The sequence below is a fragment of the Acomys minous genome (assembly GCF_964271855.1).
Source record: "Acomys minous genome assembly, chromosome: 10".
Taxonomy (NCBI): domain Eukaryota; kingdom Metazoa; phylum Chordata; class Mammalia; order Rodentia; family Muridae; genus Acomys; species Acomys minous.
The window spans coordinates 62,783,340-62,809,937 of NC_140491.1; the positions used below are offsets into that span (position 1 = coordinate 62,783,340).

Below are 26,598 nucleotides of genomic sequence, written 5' to 3' on the forward strand. Positions count from 1 at the left end.
GCCCAATGAAACAAGAGTTTTGTGTTAAGCACTGGGGGCTTAGGGCCCCACCTCTATGGCTTCAGGGTTTGTTCGGAGAGGTTCCCCTCCATGCCCAGACAGTGTTTCTCTATGTAACAGCCCTGGACTTGGACTTGCTCTGTAGACCAGGCTGGCCTTGAACTCACAGAGATCCGAGTGTCTCTGCCTCCTCAATGCTGGATTAAAGGCCTTTGCCACCACCACCTTGGCCTGAGATGTTTCTCAGTATCTAACTCCAGCCTGTTGTTTTCTAGATAAAGGGGGGGGGGTGTCTTAAGATCCTGAGGGATCAGCTAGAGTGAGGCTGCCCCTCACAGTGGCTGTTGTTTGCCAGGCAGGCCTCATGCAGGACAGCCAGCACGCTGCCTCCGATGTGTCCCAGTGCCTCATGCTCCTCTTACTCTACAGGGTCCAAGCGCAAGGAATGTGCTGCAGAGGCCACACTCTGCTAAGCACCCATTCTTCAGAGTCTCTATTGCAGAACATCAAGTAAGTGAGGTGGCCTGCATCTTCCTCCTAGACGGAATTCTCCTCCCTTATAAAACAGGAAGTAGGAGAGCTGACCTCGTAGATTTGTTGTCCGTGTTGAATTAGGCACTGTCCTGAGCACAGGCTCGAGCCGGTCCAGGGTTTGTAAATATTCCATGTTTGCATCGAGAACATTGCAAGGAGGCAAGCCAATGCTCATGTATGCATGAGAAATAACTGCTACCTGTGGCTTTTTCTGCACATGTGTGCGCGTTTGCATGTGTGTGGGCTTACGTGTGTGCAGGTTTCGCACATGGGTGTAGACGCTGAAGGATGATGTCAGGGGTCCTTCCGGATTGCTTGCCACTTCCTTTACTGCGGTAGGGAGAGTTTCTACCTGAACCCAGAGCTCGCCAGCCATGCCTTATTGGCTTTTGTGGGAGTCCAGGGATCTGAACCTGCTTCTCAAGTTTTGCATGACCAAGTGCTTTATCCACTGAGACATCTGGTGTTTTCCTAATGTATCACTGAATGGGGAAAAATAAAAGGAAAGGACTGTTCCTAGGTATGGTGGAGAAAAAGGTTTATTATAGATGTGTGGGAGAGCACAGTGAGAGGCTGGGACCCCTGGGAGAAGTCCAGAGTGCATGTGACCCTGAGCTGGGCCATGTGAGGAGAGGGGAGAAAGGGGAACCAAGTTCAGCAGTCAGGAGGCCCCAAGGTGCAAAAAGTGGGTAACCAAACTGGTTGGATTATATAGGGAAAAGCAGCCTAGTGCCCTGGGCTGGGGGTTCAGGGTGTGCGGCAGGGTATGCCAGCCAGGAAAGCCTGTAACAGGGAGGAACTGAGAGGGTACAGGGAGAACCTGGAGGCCGGGTTCACTTTGATATATTAAATAGACACCTCAGTCACACTCATTAAAGGAAGTATTTTTGAGCCAACTGGTAGTGGTGCATGCCTTTCATCCCAGCACTCCGAGGCAGAGGCAGGTGGTTTTCTGAGGCCAGCCTCTATAGAATGAGTCCAGGACAGCCAAGGCTACACAGAGAAACCCTGTCTTGAGAAACAAAACAAAAATGGTTTGGGGCTGGGAACAGTGTTCCTATTCTGTACACAAGGAAATCCTGGGTTTTAGATTTCATCTCTAGTTTTGCTAAATATTAATGTGTTTTTTGTTTTTCAAGACAGGGTTTCTCTGTGTGGCCTTGGCTGTCCTGGACTTGCTTTGTAGACCAGGCTGGTCTCGAACTCACAGAAATCTGTTCTGGCTCCCGAGAGATGAAAGGCCTGTGCCACCATCACCTGGCTATTTTTGTTTTTTGAGACAGGGTCTCTTCTACGTAGTCTGGTAGTCCTAGAGCTCACTGTGTTGACAGGGTTGGCCTCAAACTCAGAGATCCTCCTGCCTCTGCCTGGGATTAAAGGTGCTGGGGCTGGTATTTAAAAGTTAGCTAGTGATGGCCCAAGCCTTTAATCCCAGTACTTGGGAGGCAGAGGCAGGCGAATCACTGTGAGTTCGAGGTCAGCCTGGTCTACGTAAGCTAGTCCAGGACAGTCAAGGCCACACAGAGAAATCCTGTCTTGAAAAACAACAACAAGCTGTGCGTGGTGGCATATGCCTTTAATCCCAGCACTTGGGAGGCAGAGGCATATGGATTGCTATGAGTTCGAGGCCAGCCTGGTTTACAAATCGAGTTCAGGACAGCCAAGATAACATACAGAAACCCTGTCTGGAAAAACAAACCAAAAAAGAAAAGAAAAAAAAGTAAAAAGAAAGAAAGAAAGAAAAGAAAAATAAGAACAACAAAAAGTTAGGGGCCTGAAGGAATCCCCTGCAGCTGCCGTCTCCTGCCTGGGTCTGACCACTCATACCTGTGTGGAACAGGTAGCAGTAACGACCACTGCTTACCACTGCTTATGGGCCAGGTCCCCCATGCCCAAGTTACCTCCAGCTCTACCTGTATGCCTGAGAGTTTCCGGTATGCAGGCTCTTGCCCCTCGCCTCAGCTTCCCTGAATACATCAGACTGCCCTCAATAGGCTGACAGAGTGCAGGTGGGCTTTTGGACCTGGGGCCAAATTTACCTCTAAGTGGAGTTCTGGGAGAAGCCCAGGATCGGGGTTCTATATCCATCTTCCGGGAGGGCAGGCAGGGGAAAGAGTTAGTGTGTGTGTGTGTGTGTGTGTGTGTGTGTGTGTGTGTGTGTGTGTGTGTGTTTTGGAGTCGGGGTTGAGGGGTGTTTCCTAGAAGCAGAGCTAAAGCCAAGTTCAGACCAAGGGTCAATTAAGTCCAAAGCAAGAACAAAGATTGAAGCCAGGGTCTGGGATGCTCCACCAAGCTAGTGCCTAGCAATGACCTTAGCCAGCAGCCAAGGTCTTGGGGAGGGATGGGCCAACATTTGTTCACTTAATGCCTTTCCTCCCAATGACCTTGCTCATGACCTCTTTCCTGGCGCTATTCTTATTTTTTTGTAAGGACCCTTGTGTGGGCATGGGGTCAAAGGTGGCTGTGACCCTCAAAGGGTACTGGTGCCTGAGCACACAATGGGACTCGGGTTGGGAGACAATCAAGGAGACTCCTAGGTACTTTCGGGTGTGTGGTTGGCTTGATTTCTAAGCACTTGACTTAAAACCAGTTCTCTGTCCATGATATCATGGCCTTCGGCAAACAGCCCAGCTGACAGTGACTGGTGAGACTGTCACACGCCTGCATCCCACCGGGCCTGAATGCAGCAAGAGCCTTCTCCACGCGGCTGTAAGTCGGGCAGGCAGGAGGCGCCAGGGCCCGGTGGTACTTGTTCGGCCGCTGATCCCAGCCCCTTCGGTGCCCGACGCTAAGCGCTCGCTCGTAAGGGCCGGCGTAGCAACTCTCTGAGTCGGGATCTCCCACCAGACCCCTCTGGGCTTCCCTCCCCCGCGCCCACCTGGCAGCAAGTGCGCGCGGGTGCGCGCGCTCGGCGCTCTGTCCCTTTAAACAGCCCGCGGGCGCCTCCCCCGCGCCCCGCCCCCGCCGCGGTGCGGCCGCCGGTGCTGGGCGAGGTCGGAGAAAGTCCGCGGGCGCCGGAGCTCGGGGACGCCGGAGCACTTCCTGCCGCGGGCGGCGCCGCAGCTGCCCAGGCCGGACTGGGCCGGGTGCCCGCAGGTACGGCCAACTTGGCGCGCGTCGCGCCGTTTCCGCCGCGGGCCAGTCGTCCCACCCGCACTTGCCGCAAACTCCGCGGCGCGGCCGCCCAACTTGCGCACCCGCCGCCTGCCGCAGTGCCCGCCGCGCGCCCGGGGCGCGGCCGAGTGGGGTGCGGGCCGCGCTGTAGCTGCGCGCTGGCCCCGGGGCGGAGAGGCCGGCTCGCGGAGGTGTCCCGGCTAGAGCCCGGACCCGGCACGGCCATAGCGGAGGCTCCGGGCGCGCTAGCTCTTTCCTTTCCCGCCGGGGTCCTCTGGCCACGGGAGACCCGGGGTCCGTCCCGGACGGGAGGGGAAGCTCCGATGACACTGGCCACTAGCCAGGGCACAGGGGACACACCCCTCCTGGCCAGCCAGGTCAGAGGCAGCGCGTCTGCGCATCAGATTCGGCCGGTGCCCGCCCTCCCTAACTAGGTGGGCCGGTTGGTGGGCAGGGGGCTCGTCACTGCCTCCCCTTTTCTCTCCTGCCAAGTCTAACTTTGGGAGACACTGAGTTTCGCTGCGGGGGAGGGGGCTTTTGGCTTGTCCCCGTTTCTGCATCTCCGCAAAGTTGTTAAGGTCTCCTGACTCTTCTCCAAGAAAACTTGGGTGTGTGGGCTTAGGGGAGGGGAGGTTGGCGGGCTTCGTAGCCTCTCACCTGAGCCTGGGACTTTGGTGCCCGCTTCTGTGCATATGTTTTGGGAGTGTGTGGGTCACTTCAGCCTTTTCTCTGGGTTCATTTCGTGGGCAGATCCGTTCTGCGCTGCAAACTGCTGATACTGTCCTCTTAGTGCTGTTTGAACACTAGGGTTTATGGGCTCCCCCCATTCTGCTCCCTGGAGCTGACCCACTGTACCCTCCTCCCTCCCCTCGGAGCTTCTGGCTGGAGATGTTTTGTTGGACCACCTTCTACCAGCCTTCAGGTGTAGCTCTGGGGAGCGGTGCAGCTGAGCCTGTGCAGGGGTGGAGTGGGCTATGCCATGGTCCTTAATGGCCTGGCTGGGCTCTTGGTCCCTCCCTTTTGAGAAATTCAAGTGCACATTCGTGTCCCAGTCCTGCCTGGTGCGGCCTCTGGTTCTCTTTTCTGTCCTCTTCTTTCTTTCTACAAATTCTTGACAGCTATTTCCATTTGACTAAGGATGAAGGCACTACGTCCCATGGGGCTCTACACTCTGTGTGGTCTTTAAACATGATGTCCTGGGAGGGTGGCTTTGACTTTTCACGTTACAGCTGAGGGGACAAAGCTTGTTCAGCTAAGGGGGTGGGCAGCCAGCATTCCTGTCCCACCCTCCCAAAAGTCTTCTCCAAACCCGTGGAACCGCCCACTCTGTTCACCAGTGTCCTTCACTCTTCAGTCCTTAAAGGGTGCTTCCTCATTGGGTGACACCTTGGCTGAAGTCCAAATGAAGGTGAGGGGTAGGAAGAGGTGAGACCCAGGGCAGTTGACCCGTGTTCTTTAGGCCATCTGGTTGGAATTAGCCCAAGTAGAGCGAGGTATCACTTGTCACTTCACAGTGGCCTGGATCTTTCCTCAGCGGCCATGCCTATGGCAGCATAGTGCTAGGTGAAGGCTGTTCACCCTGGCGTCTGAACCTTGCTGATTCCGGGAGCTCGGAGCCATTTAGAGTGCTGGGAAACACTATCAGAGAGAAACACTGGTACTGAAAGAGTTGAGCGCCAGGCTGCTCCCGAGCTGCCCCCCCCCCCCCCCCCCCCCCGTCCACCACCAGCCTGCATTATGGACTGCTGGCATTCATTATATGTAGGGTGCCCACAGTGCTCTCGCTGGGAGAGGGATTGTGCATGACGTTGGTTGATGGCCTTACCGAACCCCTTTTTCGGACTGGTTCTTGAGCCTGCACTATCATATCAGGATAGTGATTTCAGATGCTGAGCTGGTGTACCACCGAGCCCTGTTTGCCACAGAGGTCCTTCCTGCCTGAGTTGCATGGTGGGCAATGCTGCCTCTAGGGTCTTGTCTGGTTTTGGCAGAGGGGGGTCGAGCACTGCTGGGACTGAAAGGAGAGCTGTGTTTTTTTTTTTTTTAACAAAATGAGTCCCTGCCTCTGAGGTCCTTGATCCTAGAATGTGCATCATGCTCCCCCGCCCCCAGCCCTGGCTGTCCATGCTTTCTCCACTCCCTGCCCCAGACCTACTCCCTGCATGTTACAGCCGGTGAAGTCACCCCCATCTCCCATCTTCTGAGCTTGGCCTCTCCAGCCTGGTGGCCTTCCAGGGAGTTTTCTGGAGAGCTTACAATGAATGGGTTGAAGTCACCTTGGGTGACAAGCAGTTTGAGGGTGTGCTGTTGGTCCAGCGACCATGAACCCTGCTGTCACACCTCAGTCCCTTACCACAGACTTCTAGTGGCAGTGGCATTTGAGAAGTGTCTTTGATGTGCAGCCTCCTTCCCAGTGTATGCTGCTTTCCCTGCTGGTACCCACCCTTGCCTTGACAGCTGCTTCTGTGTGTCTGGTCTACACTGGCTTCCTGCTGCGCCTGGGTTCTCAGGATGATGTAGGCTGCCTTCCAGTTCTGAGGAACTATCTGGTTAGAATGGTTGGATGCTGGTACCCATGGCTATGTCCCTAGGGGTCACCCTGGGCTGAGGAAATCCGCATGGACTTTGAGACCTGTTTTTGTTTTGATTTTTTTTTTCAAGACAGAGTTTTATATAGTTCAGGCTGGCCTTGAGTTCAATATGTAGCTGAGGATGACCTTGAACCCCCGATCTTTCAGCCTCCTAAGACTTAGGGTTCCGAGTATCCTCCAGGCCTGGCCTTTTGGAGACAGGAGCAGAGCCCTGTGGTGATGCAAGAGACACTTCTTCAATTGCAGGAGACAGGCACCACCAGCCCCTGGGACACTGGCCTTTAGCTGTTCCTGGCAGGTGTAGGCTACTTGCTCATGGCCCTGTGGGAGAGTGTGTATAGTCTTCTTTGCTTGGATGTGATCAGGTGATGAAGGGGAGCCAGAGCCTATTTAGGGTTGGCTTGCTGAGACTGCTCCATTCACCCACAAGCTCCTGCCTGAAGAGCCTGGGCTGTCCCTGGCTACCTGTACCTTCTTCTTCATCTGTAAGGCCCTGAGTTATCAGGAGGTGGCGGGGAAGCTTACCTAGCATCTCAGATGTGGGTAGCCCTGCCTCCTTCTGGGTTGTGGTGGTTGTTGTTTTCCCCTTTCAGCCTTCTGCCATCCCCACTCCTTGCTGGGCCCCCACTACTGGAGAAGCAGCCTGCAATCTGGTCTGAGGTGGCTGCTCTGGCCTGCTGTCCAATGCAAGGATCCTGGCAACCTCTGTTGCTGTTTTAGCAAATTCTCACTCTTTCCCAGGCCTGCCTCCTGTTGGCATCGCCTGCAGTTCTCACTTTCCTAGAGCCAGGCTGGTCTTTGACATTTGGAAATTTGGGCTTTAGAAGCCAGAGACCTGTGTGCCTGGTTCTCCAGACTACAGGCCCAGGAGCATAGAGGAGTCTCTGTGCCCTCATGTTGGTGCTCACACTGTCTCTTGGCCAGATAGGAGCTTGGGAGTCCTGTGAACAGAACAGAGGATGGACTCTGACCCACCCCCCTGCCTGCCCTGGAGTCTGCAGTGCTGGGCCTGGGTTCTGGGAAGTGGCCAGATTAGGAACCTGAGGCCAGATTACTGGAGATCTTGTCCCCTCCCCAGGCTGTGGGACCATCCCTGTCTGGAGCCACCCTAGGTCTCCAAGCTGGCTCTGCCTGGCCTGCTGCCAGTGGGGTGGTGAGACCCTTGGTGAGCATGTTGCTGGCCCTTTAAGGGGAGGCTGGTTCCGTCCCAGGGAGAAGGAGGCTTTTTCTCTGGAGTTCTTTCCAGGTCCCTGGGGAAGGACTGGCTGGGGCTCTTAGGAATCTTGCCCCTCCTCCCTGCATCAGGCCTGGCATCCAGGAGGGCATCCGGCCACAGATGAGCTCCCGCTCCAGGCCCGCCCCTTACTGGTGTCTGGGAAGCAGGCAGGGGTGGGGTGGGGCGGGAACAACGGGGCCTGAAAGTGCCCAAATATAGTCACTGGGGGTGAGCAGGGAGTCCCGCCTTGGAGTTGTCTGGTCCTGGGGTGATCAATGTCCCCTGGCATTCCAGTGGGGAAGGATGGCAGTCTGAAAGGCAGGGGCATCTGGGGTAGGGTACATTGGGTCCAGCAAAGCCAGCTCCCAAGGACTGTTGTGTTGGTCGAAAATAAAAATGTCTCGATTCCTTTGAAATCCGAGCCAGGAATACTTAGAAAACCTTCAGTTTTAAAAGTCAGAGGTAACAGCGTCTCCATGGTCAAGAGTGGTCTGGGGCCCCTGGCTGCATAGTAGTGCCTTTTGGCGAGGTGGTCTTTCCAACAGGAGATGCTGAAAGCCTTTTTATGGGGCCTCTTCTCACCTGCAGCCCTAATTTGGAAGAGAGGGGCATGGTAGGCCCAGCCTCTGGTGTTTCTGGAATCTCTCCCTTCCATCTCCTCTGGCTGATTGGTGGGGGATCTTGGGTTGGCCTTGGGGGATGTGGTCTGCTGTCCTGTCCTGTGGCTGCTGGCTCCCCAGGGCATTGTATTGGGGCATCTGGGGCCCAACTGGGGCTGTGGGGCTTTGTCCTTGGCCTCCCTCCTCTCCTCTGCCCTCTCCACTCTTTGCTGCTCTCTTGACTGTGCTCTTAAAAAATCACAATGTTAACAGTTTTTGCTCATTTAATCTAGTTACCATTGCACTGCTAAGCGCCTTTGTTAAATTTTGTATATTGATACTTTTTGTTGTTGTCAGCAGTTTTTTCTTTCTTTTTTTTCCTTTCTTTTTTTTTTTTTTTTTTTTTTTTTTTTTGGATGTAAAGCCATTAGGGTGAGAGAAGATTAAAAAGATACATTACAATTAAAATGTTAATGAAATCTGCATCATACAACTTTTGAAACCCTTCAGGCATTTATCTCGCCTGTGTCATGTCCATTAACTTTGGCTATTCTTATTCCACACTGACCCCTGCTGAGAGATTTGTGCTATAATTGGATTTTTTTTTTTTAAATAAAAAAAGGGAGGGGGGAGCTTTTAAGAAAATAGAGGTTGAGTGGCCAGTCCTGGTTCCGAAATGAGGAGAGTACAAAATGGGAAAGCTTGGCTCCCTCACTGGGCAAGGTCCAGGGCCCACCACCTCCTTCGCTTTGGTTGTAAGATGTGCTTTTGGGGTGTGGCTTTGCCAGAGGAAGAGCCCAGAGGGATGAGGGTGTGGCCTGAGGGGTAGGTTGGGGTTGGGGTACTCTTACTCCCCCAGAAGAGAGCCATCGTGCTGTGTGTGTGTATGTGTGTGTGTGTGTGTGTGTGTGTGAGAGAGAGAGAGAGAGAGAGAGAGAGAGAAAGGGGGAGCCCCCTCCCTCCATCCCTTCACTCCCCCTTTTCTGTGACTATGTAAGGGTACACTGGTATTTCTGTCTAGGATTTGGGGCTATGGAAGCCGGAATCCAGGTCTTCCCAGCACAGTTGAGAGTTCAGGGCGGGAGTGTGGGACTCTTGGGCAGTCAGGTCAGGTGTGCACAGGTACACGTATGTGCATGTATTCTGTATGCACTTGTGTGCTCCTGCGGCCCACGCATGGCCAGCAGCTCCTCTCTGTCCCCAGGACCGGCTTTCCCGGGATAGCTCTGTGGGCACCTGGCAGTGCTAGGGCTGGTCAGGTGGTTGGCAGTGGGCTGCAACAGACAGATTTCATGTCTGTGTTTCTGCAACACCTTTCTATAAAGGGAAACATAATTTAAAATATGATTACTTAGTGTTGTAACAGCGCCTCAGCCGCTCTGCTGTGAGGGAGATCATTATCAGTCTTGATATTAACTTGCAAAGAATATTATGCAAATTGCCTGCGGCTTGGGAATCCTGGCAGGCGGGGCCAGTCTGGCTTCCCTAGAGCTTGGGCCCTGGTCCTTGGGGCTGAGACTTTTCTTCCTTTGTCTTCACCCTGCAGACCCAGGCCTCTGACCTCCTGGTCCCCATGGCCTAGCAGCAGCCCTGAGCCTGAGGTCTGTGCAGCCCCACCCACATCCTTCACTGCCTCTTGGCAGGCTTGTGGAGTTAGCAGCTCTCTGGGGTGACAGTGCTGTGACCCTGACATAGGCACTCTGCGACTCAGCAGTCCCTGAGCCTGAGGAATGGACGTGGCCAAGGGGAAGCAGTTGTCCCACCGGTTGGGTGGCTGCTAGGTTTGGGCTGCTTCCAGGGGGCATAGGGACAGCACCTGGGAAAGGGTGTGCTCAGACATGCCAGTGTCCTGCTGCGCTGGCCTTTGGGAGTCTGATGGCGGCTACACTGTTAGGAGGAGGCGGTGTTCCCCAGTGTTTACCCTCCCAGTTCATCCTAATGGGGGTGGCGCAGTCCGGCTGGGAGAACGTTTCTTTAAAACGCTGTTCCACCGTTCTAAGTCCCATAGAGTAATGTCCTGCATCCTAAACAGTGGAAAGGCCCTTTTGGGGGTTCTAGAAATTGTCTACCTGCTGTTAGCAAAAGCCCATAGTTGGCCCCCCAAAGATGCCCTAGTGTGGTGAAACCAGTGCCCACTGGGTATCACCAAATCTTCTTGCTGTACCCCAACTCTCCTGATAAAGAGCCAAGGTCTGGGAAGTAGTTTTCCTAGGGCATGGGGCAGGAGCTGGGGGCCAGTGTGTGTGTGTGTGTGTGTGTGTGTGTGTGTGTGTGTGTGTGTGTGTGCACGCGCGCGTGCGCGCGCATGCAGTCTCTGGCATCTGGTAGAGAGGTATGCCCTCTCTGGAGCGGCCAGGAGTAGATGGGGACATTCTCAAGGTTCATATTGATGATTATTCCTAGTGGCTGCTGCCTACAGTGCTGGTTTGTTTGTGTGTGCTCTATCTGCATGAACATCTGCACGCCAGAAGAGGGTACCAGGTCCCAGTACAGATGGTTGTAAGCCACCAGGTGGTTGTTGGGAATCAAACTCAGGACCACTGGAAGACCAGATACTGCTTGTAACCACTGAGCCATCTCTCCAGTCCACCAGGGTTTTTTGTTTTGTTTTTTAACATTTTTTGTTTGTTTGTTTTTTGTTTTTTGAGACAGGTTTTCTCTGCATAGCCTTGGCTGTCCCTGAACTCAGGACCTGGCTGGCCTGGAACTCAGCCTGGTTTTTTTGTTGTTGTTGTTGTTGTTTTTTCGAGACAGGGACTCTCTGTGTACCTTGGGCTGTCCTGGATTCACTCTGTAGACCAGGCTGTCCTCTAACTCACAGTGATCCACCTGCCTCTGCCTCCTGAGTGCTGAGGTTAAAGACATGTGCCACCACCTACTGCCAGGTTTTTATACCCAGGATCCTCTTGGGGTATGGGCCCTGCTCCCCACTGCACTTGGGTCCTGGTGTAGGGCCCCAGTTTCTCTGTGTGTGAAATGAGGGAATAGCACACAGCACACCACTTCAGTCGTCAGGGCGGCTGGCCCGGGCTGATGCACAGGCAGCTCTGGGGAGGCCACCTTGTATCATATCCTACGTTGTCCCTAACAATGGCCTCTTTTGTGCTGCTTCTCGTCCCACTTGTGATGGCTGCCATGGGGGGTATGGGGTACCTGCTAGCTGGAGAGTACCTGTGTGTGTGTATCTGTGGTCTGCAGGAGAGGGCATCGAGAGCACCCTTGGGTGTGTTAAAGGATGATAGCTTTGGGCTGACCTAAAAAGTGCGAAACAAACAAACAAAAAAACCTGCAGAAATTGGGGGCCTGAGAGGTGGCTCAGCACTGGCTGCTCTAGCAGAGGACTTGGGTTCGGTTCCCAGCACCTACATGGTGGTCATGAGCACTTACACATGTCGTGCCCATACATAAATGTAGGCAAAACACCCATACGTATAAAATAAACAAAGTTTTTAAAAGATTTATTTATTATTTATACAAAATTCTGTGAGCTAGCAGGCCAGATGAGGGCACCAGAACTCATTATAGATGGCTGTGAGCCACCATGTGGTTGCTGGGAATTGAACTCAGGACCTTTGGGAGAGCAGGCAGCGCTCTTAACCTCTGAGCCATCTCTCCAGCCCCAAATAAACGAATCTTTAAAAAAACTCTTCTTAAAATTAGAAAAAAAATATTTTATATGTGTAGGTGTTTTGCCTGAATGTACGTCTGTGCACTGTGTGTGTGCCCGGTGTCTACAAAGGCCAGAAGAAGGCACTGGAAACTGGAGGCACAGATGGTTGTGAGCTGCCTTGTGGGTGCTAGGAGTGGAACCAGGGTCCTCTGGAGAGTGGCAAGTGCTTTTAGCTACCGAGCCATCATCTCTCCAGCCCTGCCCAAAATCAACAGTAGACACCCAGGCTGAACTCGGAATCCAGCTTGTGTGCGTGCTGAGAGCCTCCCCAGCCAGGCTTGCCCTCTCACGGCTCCACAATCCAGCTTGTGTGCGTGCTGAGAGCCTCCCCAGCCAGGCTTACCCTCTCACGGCTCCACAGTCCAGGCACAGTTGACCTTGCCTGTGCCGCTCTAGCCGCTGCCCCCATGTTCCAGCCTCTCTCCTCTAACTCTGGATGAACTCAACTCAGCTCCTTAACCAATCAATGCCCTGTTTGTGAATAAGGCCCTGTTGGTGGGTTTATTTGGAAGGGGGCAGTATGCGAAGTTTTGGTCCAGGACAGAAAACCTTTGTGCCTGGTGGCTCTTGCAGGACAGGACGTGCCAGCAGGGTGGGCTTTAGATCCAGCATCTGCTGCTCCTCAAAGCCTAGAGGAGGGTGTGTGAGCGGCAGTCCAGCTAGAGAGGCCTGAAAGAGCAGAGGGGCCGAAGGAGGGAAATGGGGCCGAGGCTTACGTAAGCTTTGGGATAGGAGAGACTGGCATTGTGTTAATTACTGTAACCCAGTTTAGCGGTGAGTCTGTGTCACATGAAGTGGCCTGGAAACCAAAGCGCGTGGGTCACAGTGAAGCCCTGGGGTGACATGGCTGACACAGGAGCAGACAGGGTAGGGTGCACATCGGCTGCAGGTGTAGGGGAGGCTGGAAGGATGAGCTAGCCTCGGGGGTTCAAGTACGGCTCCACAGTTGCAGGCACGCTTGACCTTGCCTGAACCAGTGCTGCTGCCTCCTTGTCGCAGCCTCTTTCCTCTGACTCTGGATGAGCTCGCCTCAGCTCCGTTTGCACCTGGGACCCGAGTGCCAGGCCAGGCACTGTCTGGACCACCAGCAGCCTTGTCAGTCTGACGCTGGCGTCAGTGGTGTGGGCTTGTGGGAAGTGACAGCCTTGGTTCTCTCCTGACACACAGCAGGCTCCCAGGTATCTCTTCCTTTTCAGGTGACCAGGTTTGGGAAGGAAAGAGCCTGTGGGCCCAGAGGTCACTGGAGGCTGCCTTCACTCACCAGGGTCTTCATGACACAGGAAGATGTGTCATGATATCTTGAGAACCCCCCCCCCAACGCTGTATGGGACACCTTAGGGTTTGGAGACACATCTCTGCCTCATCTCTGCCAACTAGCAGGAGCCTCTGGGAAGGCAGGGCCTCTGGGAAGGCTGGTCATCTTCTGTGTGCTGCTTCTGAGGGGTGACAGAACCTGTAGCCTGTGACCCGGACATGGTCCCCTTCTTTGGGGTTGGCTGGGATGTTGTAGTCTCACCTCCAGTCTGAAACTAAGACTTGTGTTAGGTTACCCTGCTCCTCTAAGCCTAAGACTAGCTTCCATCCCTGCCCCTGCCAACCCCTGCGGGCCTCCATTGATACACTGCTCTGCAGCATTGGCGGGTGACGCTGCTGCTTAAAGAACTCTTTTCCAGACCTCTTAGGAATAAGTTACCTTGCATACCTACCTTCCCCCCTCTAGTGTATGCACTTGCTAAGGAGTGTAGAGGTCAGAGGACGGCTTGAAGAAGAGTGTGTTCTCTGCTCCCACCATGTGGCTTCCAGGCATCAAGCTTGGGTGGTCAGGCTTGGCAGCAAACTCCTTTACTCCACTGAGCTATCGCACTAGCTCTGTTTGCATTGTGGGTTTTTTTTGTTTGTTTGTTTCTGTTTTCTTGGGAACAGGCCCCTACTATGTAGCCCAAGCTGACCTCCAAGTCTTTATCCTCTCTCCTCAGCCTCTTCAGGTGTGTGCCACCAAGCCTGGCTCCGCTGTGGTGGGACCTTGAGCCATGTCTAGAGGTTAGCTGTGGGCTTTTGTGCTCCCAGTGACAGAGTGGCATTCGGAAGCCTTTGAGTTTTCTTTTTTCTTTCTTTCTTTTGTTTTTTTGTTTGTTTGTTTTTGTTTTTTCGAGACAGGGTTTCTCTGTGTAGCCTTGGCTGTGTAGCCTAGACCAGGCTGGCCTCGAACTCAGAGTGATCCGCCTGCCTCTGCCTCCCGAGTCCTGGGATTAAAGGCGTGAGCCACCACGCCTGGCCAGCCTTTGAGTTTTCAGGTGAGGAGATCCCAGCCTGAGGTTGTCCTGGAGATGGCTGATTTCTAACATCTACGGTATCTGCCTTGTAGCAGGTGTTGGGAAGTTCCGGTTCACCTTAGCATGTGGGCATCCTGTTGACATCTAGAGGACTGATGTGCCTGGCAGATATGGTGCTGCTGTGAGTGGAGTTCACCTAGAATGTTCCATTCGCTTCTCAGTTCTAGGATCTTGACCCAGAGGCCAGGCTGGTTGGAAGAGTACCTTCCCTAACGCCTACTTGTCATATCTGGGGCAGGAATATCACACATGCACCACTGTGTCCTCTGGTGTCACCTCTACAGCTGGAGATGGTGGCATGCTCCAAGCTGTGTGGCTAGTCACTTGAGGTGGGGGCATGTCTATTTGTTGTTTGAGGTTTCTGTCTCTGGTTTTGAGACAGCCTGTCATTGCAGCCCAGAATGTCCTACTACTCACAGTGTAACCCAGACTGGCCTTGAATTTATGGCAATCCTCCTGCTTCAGTCTCCTGGGTTTTGGGATTATAGGCATGAGCTGCCACTCTTGGCTTCTTGCCAGTCTCTAAGGCTGGCCATGGTTGAGGAATCTGTGTCTGTAGTGGAGGAAGGGGCAGACACAGGATCTTGAGTGTGTGTGTGTGTGTGTATGTGTGTGTGTGTGTGTGTGAGAGAGAGAGAGAGACAGAGACAGAGACAGAGACAGAGACAGACAGACAGACTGACTGACTGACTGACTGACTGACTGACTTGGGTCTTCGGTAGAAGCAGGAAGCTGTAGCACTACCAAATGGTGAGGGTTGTTAGGGGCATGTCACAGCCAACAGCTGTTTCTGGAGAGGCAGGTTCCCCAGCAACCACACTTCCTTCTTTTCGAGACACAGTCTCACGATGTAGCCCTGCCAAGCATGGAATTCCATGTGTAGACCATCAGGCTGGCCTTGAGCTCACAGAGATCTACCAAGAGGCAGGGCAGGTCTTTTTTTTTTTTTTTCCTCCTTTATTAATTTATTCTTGTTACATCTCAATGGTTATCCCATCCCTTGTATCCTCCCATTCTTCCCTCCCTCCCAATTTCCCCTTATTCCCCTCCCCTATGACTGTTCCTGAGGGGGATTACCTCCCCCTCTATATGATCATAGGGTATCAAGTCTCTTCTTGGTAGGCAGGACAGGTCTTATCCTGTGTGAGCACCATGCCCCTCAGGGTCCTTGGAGCCCATGGGTGGACGATGTGCCCACATAGAGAAGCTCAGAGCTGCCTGGCTGGCACCGTGCCTCCCAGTCTTCCTTAGATTGTGGGGCTGTTGGGGGAAAAGGCATTGGTGTCCCCAAGACTGGCATCCCCACACCTGATGCCATGGCAAGCCGCGGGTCCTGTTTCTCTCCTGACTCTGAAGTGCTTGGGTCTTGACTGACAGCAGCAGGGTCCCTTCGGCGCTGTGAGGGACCGTGTGGTCAGCGCAGGTTAGGGAATGGGACCGCCATTGTGAAAGGCTGGGAGTTGAAGGGCAGAATGTATGCTTGAGGTTTTGCGAGTGGCACTCTTCCTGCACAGGCTGTGGGAGTGTTTCTCTTGTCCTGGCCAGCCCGTGGGAGTACCAGTGGCCTCTGGTGGGTTTTGGCTCAGGTTCACATCAATCCAGCTGGGGCTTCCATCCTCTCTCAGCCTTTGTCTCAGTCTGTATCCTGTTATTGGAACAGGGTACCTGAGACTGGTGATTGATGATGAAGAATGGAGGTTCGGTTGGGCTCACGGGTCTGGATGTTGGGAAGTCCAAGATGTTGGTCTTGGTCCCTGCTCTTCATAGCTTCTGGTGTGAGAGGCTAATGCTACCCTAACTCCCATGGCAAGTGTAGACATGAGTGGGCTGGCTCCTCAGATTGCTTCGTGACCCCCCTCCTGGAGCTAACCTGCTCCAGAGCGAGGGCTCAAATATGGGATGAGAATCTGCTCTTGTTTGTTTGTTTGTTTGTTTTAAAGATTTATTTACTTATTATGTATACGGTGTTCTGCCTGCATGTACACCAGAAGGCCAGAAGGGGGCACCAGATCTCACTATAGATGGCTGTGAGCCACCATGTGGTTGCTGAGAATTGAACTCAGGACCTCTGAAAGAGCAGACAGTGCCCTTAACCTCTAAGCCATCTCTCCAGCTCCAAGAATCCACTCTTTTTTTTTTTTTTAAGATTTATTTATGTATTACATATACAGTATTCTGCCTGCATGTGTACCTGCACACCAGAAGAGGGCACCATATCTTATTATAGATAGATGGTTGTGAGCCATCATGTGCTTGCTAGGAATTGAACTCAGGACCTCTGGAGCAGCAGACAGTGCTCTTAACCTCTGAGCCATCTCTCCAGTCCCCACCCCCTTATTTTTTTTAAAGGGTTTATTTGTCTGTTTTTTGAGACAGGGTTCCCCAGCCTTGGCTCTCCTGGAACTCTTTGTAGGTCAGGGTGGCCTCGAACTCACAGAGATTGCTTGCCTCTGCCTCCTGAGTGCTGTGGTGTATTTGTTTTTATTTTGTGTGTATGAGTGTGTGCCTGCTTATGTGTGTGCACTTCATGAGTGCAGTGCCCAGTGATGCCAGAAGACAGAACTGGAACCCCTGGGATTGGAGTTAGAAACAACTGTGAGCTGCCATTTGGTCCTTTTATAAAATAGTAGTGTTCTTAACTGCTGAGCCATTTCTCCAGCCATGGGAAATCCATTCTCGAAGGTCTACCCCTATGACTCAAGCACCTTCCCAGGGTCTCACTTCGCTGCACTACCCTGTGGATTAGGATCCACCTTGGATCTCTTTTTTTTTTTTTTCCTTCCTCTTGAACTCAGAGATTCACTCGCCTCTACCTCCTGAGCACTAGGATTAAAGATGTGCGCCATTACTGCCTGGCACCCTGGATCTCATCTTAACTTGGTTCGTTACACCTGAGAGGCCCTGTTTCTGGTAGAGCACATTCTGAGCGTCTGGGTCTGCATGATTTTAGAAACACCGTGTCCACTTGGTGCAGTATCAAAGGCCACACCTCCCATTCCCGGTCATTTCCTTCTCTGAGTGCTTCCGCCATGCCACAGTGCCAGCTCTGCTGAGTCTGCCAGCTGCCTTCTCCAGTCTTGGGCAGAATGGTGAGGGAACCCTAAATCAATTAATTATCTCTCTCCCCCCTCTCTCTGTCCCCTCTTCCCTCATCCCAGTCTTTCTTTCTTTTCTTTTTTCTTTTTCTTTTTTTGAGACAGGGTTTCACTGTGTATCCTTGGCTGTCTGGGACTTGCTTTGTAGACCAGGCTGGCCTCGAACTCACAGCGATCTGCCTGCCTCTGCCTCCCGCGTTCTAGGATTGAAGGCATGCGCCACCATGCCCAGCTTCATCCCAGTCTTTCACTGTGTAGCTCTGGCTGACCTGAAACTCTCTATGTAGACCAGACAGCCTTCAAACTCAGAGGTCACTTGCTATTGCCTCACAGATGCAAGGGTTATAGGTATGTGGCACCGTGCCCAGTTGGCCCTGAATTCTTTACCAAACAGGCAAGGTGGTACGTACCTGTGGTACCAGCGGCTTGGGAGACTGAGGCGGGGAAGTGCTTGGGTCTAGGAGTTTGAGACCAGCCAGTATAATGTGATGAGACTTCATCTCAAAAAAATATAAATAAAACAAATGAAATGGGGCGTGGTAGCCCATGTCTGTCATCCTAGGCTAAGGAAACATTTCCAGGCCAACCTGAGTTACAGAGTGAGTTGGAGGTGAGCTAGGGCAACTGAATGAGATCCTGCCTTTTAAAATAAAAAAAAATCACTGGGCTGGAGAGATGGCTCAGTGGTAATAGCACTGCTTGCTCTTCCAGAGGACCCGGGTTCAATCCCCAGCACCCACATGGCAGCTCACAACTGTCTGTAACTCCAAGATCTGACCTTCTCACACAGACATACATGTAGGCAAAACACCAGTGCACATGAAATAAAAACAAGTAAATCATCAACAACAGAAATCCAATCCTGACCCTCAAAAAAAACAGTTCCTAGTGGTCCCTGCCCCTCCCCCTCCTCTCAGCCCCCTATGTATGACCACTTGCTCCTCCCTGGGACTTCGGGAACGACACTGGCCTTCAGTCCAGAGGTAACAATGATGTTTCTGGAGTCGAACACAGGATTATAAAGGTTCTTTCCGAACGTCTCAGCCCGCTAGAAGGAAACCGATGGGGTTGGATCCTTGGCTCGGGTCTCCGGTGGCACAGCTGTGAGACGGCTGTGTGAAAGTCAGTGGGCAAGCTTGCTTGAGGTGGGCTGTGTGCGATGGGGAGTGAGTGAAAACCTAACTCAGTGGCCTGCAGAAGACAGTGCCTGGTTTTTCCTGAGCTGGGACAGAAGTGGCCCCTGGGGTGGTGTCCTTTGTGCAGTGAGTTGGATGGTGGAGGTGCTGCTTTGAGGTAGCTGTCCCTGCTGCTCAGATATCTGCGTAATGCCCCAACAGAGAGCTGTACAGGCTGAATCTCCCTCAGGGACCAAAGGAATGATTTGGGGAGTGCCTCTGCTAGGAGAGCAGTGGGGGGGCGGGGCTGGCTCTTCTCTCTAGTGTTTGGTAGGACTCAGCTGGCCCAGTGCTATGGGCCGTAACCCTCTTGGGCGTGCCACTTGGCGTACCCACACTTGCCCCTCCCTTGCATGGAGGACACAGGTAAACCTCCAGAGGCCAAGCCACTGGCTCAAGGAAACCAAACAGATGGGGAAAGCTGGGTTTGGGGGTCCAAGGCCCTGCACCCTGTTTGCACCAAGGCAGAGGGACCCACTTGAGGCTTGTCCTCACACTTCAGGATGGAGCCTCCTTAGGGAGAAGGTGCCCCCCTCACATCCCTCCCCACCCTGTTCACATCTCCTAGAGGAGAAGAGGTGTGGCCAGACAGTAGGGCTGTCATGGAAGAGCTGGCTCTAGTGATGGCCATGGCCTGACATTCTCTCAGACCTTTGCAGGTGTCTTGGAGTCTAGTTGCTCTGGACCCCTAGCTGGATCAGTGGACGTCTGGTGCCCGAGGATAATCAGTCTAGCTGATGACGGCCTTCTGGGTCGATGGAGTTTAGTTGCCTCCATGACACTGGATCAGGTGATTCAGGAAGGCTAAGTAAAGCAGGGCAGGGGTCTGTGCCCTGGCTTGAGTGGGCAGCCATGGCTAGCCTACAGGTAGCCTTTGCCCTTCTGTGGGTCCAGGGTGAGGCCGAGTGGTACTGAGTGTCCTGAGGCCCCAGGCTCCTATGAGAGGTACGCAGAACAATAGAAACAGCCAGTGGCCTGTCCCTGTGTCTGCCTTGACTCTACTTGGGGGGGTGGAGTGGATAAGTTGGTACATTAACTTAGCTAACCAAGTATGGGCAAGCAGCCCCAACAGCACCACCGCCTGCTGGGCCTAGAGAGGCAGTGGTTGCTTGGGTTTCCAGCAGCTTAAGGGGTGGAGAGTCCTAAGCTGGTCTCAAGGGCCCCATTTGGCCAGGGATCCCTCCTCTGGGGATCATTTCCTGTGTCCTCTTTGGTTCTGGGATATAGGAACACCCTGTTTCTTCTCCCCAGGGCTGTTTGCCTCTGTGGTCAGGGGCCCAGGGGCTCATGGGAAAGTTTCCTATACACTTGGGGTAGCAGGTAGAGGAGGGACAGATGTCCTGGTTTTGCCGGGTCCAGTTGGCCCCTCTGTGGTGCCTCTTTGGGGACTCAGGTCCCTCTTATGGTCCACTGTGTGCTAAATCCTGCTGCCTGCAGGCGGGGCGGATTGGTACTCTGGACTGCAGATGCTCTTCCTAAGACTAGACTTCCTTTTGTGGCTCAGAGCGCCTAGCTTGGATTCTGGACGCCTCGAGAGGGCACCCAGGTGGAGGCAGCGAGGGGCCTACGATGTAGAGAGACTGCACTGGTCTGGGGAGAAGGGGGCCCAGTTACTGGGTCTCTACAGAGCACAGCGGTCCTTCCTGGGCGGTATGTGATTCTGTGCCAGGGTGGGCGTGGCTGATCTTGACGACCTGTGTTCCGGGATCAGTTCAGACTCAGGGAGCCCCCATAGCAGAGAAGGCTTGTTTGCAGCTGCCTAACAGAGCTCCCATTCCCACCGCTGACTACAGGGAGTAGCTTGCAGGTCATTCCCAGGGCAGCGAGGGCTCATGGGGCTGGGCCGCTCAATCCACAATGCGAAAATTAGGGATTTTGCTGAGGTTTTTTTTTTTTTGAGACTTCCCTGGATTTTATAAGCTTCCAGACTTCAGAAACTTCCTGTTCCTAGACACGGACTAGGCAGTTGGGGGAGGCCTCTGGGCCCCCCTCCTCTTTGCTGGTGCAGCCATTTCCAGGCTTTGGCGAACACACTGACATCCAGCTCCAGGTGACTTCCGGCCTGGCCCTACCTGCCCACTCCAAAGGCTAGGTGGCTTTTCCACTCCTTTTTGAATGGCTCTGCACCACCACGTCCTTCCTGTTGGCCTATATGGTCCCCTCAGCTGGAAGTCAGGGGGGCTGCCAGGACTCCTGCCTGGAGACTGTACTGTGACAGTGTCCCTGCCATCCACCTGAGAGCCAGGTGTCTACTGTCCCTCAGCTCCTGCAGATGACTTTCAGGGATCTTGGCCTGGATGACTCTCGGAGCTGGCACAGTAGGCTCAGTGGTTGAAATCTTGGGCTTAGACACCAAAGGATGGGACCCACTGCTCTGGCCAGCGTGGGTGTTGTGTGCTAGGCAGACCAAGTAAGAATCCCTCTCACCCTGCCATACATGGCACTCTGGGGAAGCACCCTGCTTCTCTCTGGTCTCCACATCCACCCAGAGGCCTCATTGCTCCCTCTGGGGGGAGCATCTTGCCTCCTGGGTCCCCAAAAAAGGAGCATAAGCTTCCATTTGCTGAGGAGGTGCGGTGACATGCATGTCTAAGTGGTTTTTAGGATCTGTGCCCTAAGCTAATGTAGCGTGTGTTTTTTCTTTCTTTTTCTTTTTTTTTTTTAAGCCATGATTGAAGTCAAATTAACATATTTACCTTTAGTGCTCCCGTGGGAACCGTTAGAGAATCTGAGAGGTGCGGCGGCTGCATCGCACTGGTGACAGTGACGTGGATGTCATCTCCCAGGGGACAAAGCCTGAGCCTCCCCATGGCTTCCCAGCTGCTTGTAGGGTTGCTAGGAAGAGGTGAGAGTCTAGTCTCCTGTGTGCATGTGGTCCTGGCTGGGGTTGTAAGGTGGTTGTTGCGATGGCTAGCTCCTATCCACCAACCCACCATAGTAGTGTCTCCGCTTGGCTTGTCCTGCTCGGACTTGTATGTCTGCCCCACCTGGGCTTGACTCAGTGAGGTGGTTTGAATGGGAACAGCCCCCATAGGCTCATTTGTTGTTATTTTTGTTGTTGCTGTTTTTTTGTTTTTTTATTTTGTTTTTTAGAGACAGGGTTTCTCTGTGTAGCCTTGACTATCCTGGACTCACTTTGTAGACCAGCCTGGCCTTGAACTCACAGTGATCCGTCTGCCTCTGCCTCCCAAGTGCTAGGATTAAAGGCATGCGCCACCACGCCCGGCCAAGGCTCATTTGTTTGAATGCTTGGTCCCACTTGGTAGAGCTGTTTGGAAAGGATTAAGGAGGCGTGGCCTTGTTGGAAGAGGCACATCATTAGGAGAGGGCTTTGTGGTTTCAAAAAGCTCATGTCAGGGCCTGGAGAAATGACTCAGAGGTTAAGAGCACTGGCTGCTCTTCCAGAGGTCCTGAGTTCAATTCCCCAGCAACTGCTTGGTGGCTCACAGCCATCCATAATGAGGTCTGGCGCCCTCTTCTGGCCTTCAGGAACACATGCATACAGAATACTATATAAATAATAAATAAATGTTTAAACAAACAAACAAACAAACCAAAAAGCCCATGCTATTCCCAGTTAGCCCTCTCTGCCTCCTACTGTCTTGGTCATGGTGGCTTAGCATAGCAACTGAAAGGTAGCTCAGTTCCCACTCCTCACCCCTTCCCATGAGTCTGTGTGTCTTGTGCTCTGGCAGCTTCAGCTTACCCTAGCCCAGGAGCTCTTTCCCCTGGGGTCCTGTGCAGGACTGAGAGCACAGCCCCGCCTCAGACTTCCCTCAGGGCCACTGCATCTTTTGAGCATCTCTAAGTTGTTCAGGAGCTTTGGCCCTTGTGTCACCTGGATGGGACAGAGTCATTCCGTCTCTGCCCACGCACGCTGTCCCCTTCACCGGCTCTGGGTGCTGGGTTTGGAGATTCTGTCATTTGGCATTCTGGAGTCTCAGGAGTGTAGGGTGACAAGGCTGGGCACAGGGCATACTGTGAAATAGGGCTGCTCTGGGCCATACATGGGGCCCATGTATGCCTTGGTGGATGGCTGGCACCCATTTCTTGCCACTATTGGTTTTTGTGGTACTCAGGATGAGAGCCCAGGTGTGATTCTGGGTTCAACCCAGGTATTAGAGTGAAAACGCATGAGGCCAGGTGTGGTGGTGCAGGGCTGTAACCCCAGCACTCGGGAGGCAGCAGATCTCTGTGAGCTTGGGGCCATACTGGGGTTTAGAGCAAGCACCAGGTCAGTCAGAGTTACATGGTAAGACCCTGTCTCAAGGAAAAAGAAAAAGAATAAAAAACTGTGTACTTGTGAGAAAGAGAGAGAGGGTGTATGTTTGTATGTGGGTGTGTAAATATTACTGACTTATATTTGTTAAAAATTTGTGGAAACCCTTTTTGGTGTCTGCATTATTTATAGCTGAAAATATTTATCATTGTTCATATATGTGTTTGGGGGTGGTGCACAGGATGTGGGGTCAAAAGGACAACTTTGTGTAGTTAGCTCTCACCTTCCACCATCACGTGTTTGTAGTTCTGCAGGAACTGTGTTGTCTGTTGTCTGTTGGTATATAAGCAGTTCACAGGGCTCCCCAGGAGGGCTGTTCCTTTGAACTTGGAGATTTCCTTTTGAGAATTTCCAAGTTAAGATTTCAGTTCCCAAGCCAGTGTGGTGGCGCACGCCTGTAATCCCAGCACTCGGGAGGCAGAGGCACCTGGATCCCTGTAAGTTTGAGGCCAGCCAGGGCCACACAGAGAAACCCTGTCTCAAAACCAATACCACCAACAACATTGTTTCCTTATTTTATTTGCACATGCTCTTTCACTTCGGGTAGAGCGTACACAGTAGGGAAAGTGTATGCTGAAGAACTGGTTCATTTCACGCGGGTTGTCAGGTGTGGGCGGTGGTCTGCCTGTTACCTTCGCCTTATGTTCTGCGGTGACGGCTGTAGTAATGGCATGTGCTTTGTTTTTGAGACTGATAGAATATTTTTTGGTGGGGCATAGTGGCGCACGCCTGTAATCCCGGCACTTGGGAGGCAGAGGCAGGTGGATCACTGTGAGTTCGAGGCCAGCCTGGTCTACAAAGTGAGTTCAGGACAGCCAAGGCTATCTCGGAAAAAAACCAAAGCAACCAAACAAAAAGAACTTTTTTTTTTTGCATTTACTTGTTTTCTTTTGTGTATGCATGTGGCATGGGTGTTGGGGTGTGTGTGCTTGCTCATATGTGGAGGTCAAAGAAGAACATGAAGGCATAGGGTCTCTCCAGGGAGCAAAGTCAGGCCCTGAGGCTCAGCAGCTTTCTTAAGTCTCTTTTTCCTTTGTCAATCCTGCTGAAGGGTTTCCCGTTAGACGAAAACAAGCAAAACAATAACAATGAAAAAAAAATCAAGCAGTGTATTATTTCATTGATTTCTACCCCGACCCCTGTTCTTTTCCTCGTCGGTGCCATCTTCAGGGCTTTGGTTCTTCTTGGCTCGCCTGGCCTCGGATGGGCCTAGTTCTTTCTCTAAGGTTCTTGAGCTGGGAGCTTAGGTTTCTGGTTTAGACTTTGGCCCAATACTCTTGGCTCCGCGGTTCCCCTTTGGGTGTTGTTCTTCATTAAAGTAAGAAATTTTACGGCAGCTCACAACTTCAGAGCATCCAGTGATCTTAACTGCTGAGCTGTCTCTCCTGCCCAGGATTGTCCTTTCTTTTCCCTTCATTTTGACACACGGGTCAATTCCTCAGAAATTTTCTGCTTATTTCTAAGTGTTGAGAGACTACTTAGTTTAGCCGGGTGTGGTGGTGCACGCCTGTAATCCCAGCACTTGGAGCAGAGGCTGGTGGATTGCTGTGAGTTGGAGGCCAGCCTGGTCTACATAACAAGTCCAGGACAGCCAGGGCTACACAGAGAAACCCTGTCGGAAAAACCAAAAATAAAATAAAATAAAATAAAAAGAGAATATTTTGTTGCTCCCTTTGTTGACTTCTGACTTGCTTCCTTTGTGGTCGTGGTCAGGGGTTGTTCCTCTTCCTCCTTCCCTGTCCTCCTCTTCCTCCTCCTCCTCTTCCCTTTCCTTACCCGCCTGTGCCAAGGATGGATCCCAGAGTCTCTCTCTCTGTTTCCCTTTCTCCTTCTTTCAGAGTAGCTGTGGCTGTGTTGCCTCAGGCTCCTGGTTAAATCCTGCTTCAGCCTCCTAAGTGTTGAAATTGCAGCTGTGAGCCACTGTGCCCATCATACTGATGGTTTTTTGTATCAGTGTTTGATGCTGGTGATGATGATAATGATGCAGTTTAATGTATCCAGGCTAGTCTCACACTTGGCTATATATCTACATTTGACCTTGAGCTCCTGACCTTCCTGCTCCCACCCCAAGTTCTGGAATTCCAGGGGTAACCACCATGCCTCGATTGATCTGCCACTGGCTACAGCCCCAGCTCAACCTCAAGTCTTAAGTTTCTCGGCCTTGTGGGTTGAGATGCTCCCTATCCTGTGAGTGCTCACTCTATATCCTGTGAGTGCTCCTGGGGCGCTGGGACAGTGAAGTCCTGGGCGGCTGCTACCAGGTGGGTGGTCTGTAAGTGAGGATTAGATCCTGACAGTTGGTGCAGTTGAGTTCTCTGTGTTGTTGCAGATTTTCTGTTCAGTTGTTACATCAGTTATTAGAAGGTTGGGGAGAGCTGGGCAACGTGATGCATGCCTGTGATCCCAGCACTCAGAGAGGCTGAGGCAGGTGAATCTCTATGAGTTCGAGGCCAGCCTGGTCTACAAAATGAGTCCAGGACAGCCAAGGCTGCACAGAGAAAGACAAATACAAAACAAAACAAAAAAAACCACCAACAACAAAAAACAACAAAGGAAGGCTGGGGAGGACTCCTGTGAGCGCTGCCACTTTCTGCTTCATACTTAGAAGTACTGCTTGCTGTCTGGTGTCCACATGAAGCAGCCAAGTGTCCTTTGTGGGCCGCCCCTCTAGCTTCAGGGGTCTTCTCGTTGGCTTTATACATTTTTTAAAATTTTATTTAATTTTAATTTATGTGCGTTGGTGTAAGGGTGTCAGATCTTGGAGTTACAGACAGTTGTGAGCTGCCATGTGGGTGCTGGGAATTGAACCCGGGTCCTTTGGAAGAGCAGGCAGTGCTCTTAACCACTGAGCTATCTCTCCAGCCCACCTTTATACATTTTAATTATGAAGTAAGCCCTGCCTTCTTTTGATTGTGCCCATATGATTTATCTTTTTCTATCCGTTTCTTCTTAGCCTGCCTTATATATATTATTATATTTGAAGTTTTAAAAAAAATTTAATTATACGTTTGTGAGTGTCTGTGGGGTGGGTGTGTGCCCATGGAGGCCAGAGGCACCAGATCCCTTGGAGCTGAAGTTAAAAGCAGTTGTGGGCTGCCCTACGCAGTGCTGGTAACCTGATTCAAGACCTTTACACTTGCAGTAGAATCTCTTAACTGCCAAGCTATTCCATTAGCACCATATTTGAGGATTGTTGTTTGTTCGTTTGTTTCTTATTTTTTGATTTTTCAAAATAGGGTTTCTCTATGTGGCTTTGGCTGTCCTGGAACTTCCTCTGTAGGTCAAGCTGGTCTTGAACTCACAGAGATCCTCCTGCCTCTGCCTCTGCATCCGAGTGCTGGCATTAAAGGCTTGTGCCACCACTGCCCAGCTTGGGGATGTCTTATACATGACATAGAGCTGATTTATATATTTTAAAAAGTGAATCATTTGCCTCTTTACACTTGTGTGTTTGTGGGGGTTGAGGGTGCACATGCTACAGTGCTCTTATGGAGGTTGGAAGACGGTTTCTCCTTCTCCCATTTGGGTGTGAGGGATGGAACAAACGTCGTCAGGCTTGGTGGCAAACACTTTACCCACTAAGCAATCCTGTCATCCCAGGACCTGGCTCTGTAGCCCATATTGGCCTTGAACTCACGATGTAACTCAGGCTTGCCTTGAACTTGTGATCCTCACACCTCAATCTCTCAGCATCTTTTTTATTTTCTTTATTGCCTACCCCTCTACCCAACAGTTTCAGTGTGTAGCCCTGGCAGGCCTGGAACTTGATATATAGACCAGGCCAGCCTCGAGTTCATAGATCTGCCTCTTGGGTACCGGGATTAAAAGCGTGCATCATTACTACACTTAAGTGTTTTTTCCTTTTTGAAACATTTGCCCATATGGTCATAGTTCATGACCCAGGTAATAGTATGATCAGAGTTGTGTAACCTTCATCACAATCAATTTAGAATATTTTCATCACTCAGAAAAAAAAAAACCCAAACAATGAC

At 52.1% G+C, this 26,598-nt stretch overlaps 1 protein-coding gene across 1 annotated transcript in view; it reads left to right on the top strand.

The window, feature by feature from the left end:
- The first annotated feature begins 3,504 nt into the window (after window positions 1–3,504).
- The window catches only part of NACC2 (NACC family member 2), a 73,793-nt gene continuing 50,699 nt past the window's right edge, over window positions 3,505–26,598 (top strand). The window contains exon 1 of the mRNA XM_084800231.1: window positions 3,505–3,630. The gene's annotated coding sequence lies outside the window, so the exon portion shown is untranslated. The remainder of the gene's footprint in view (window positions 3,631–26,598) is intronic.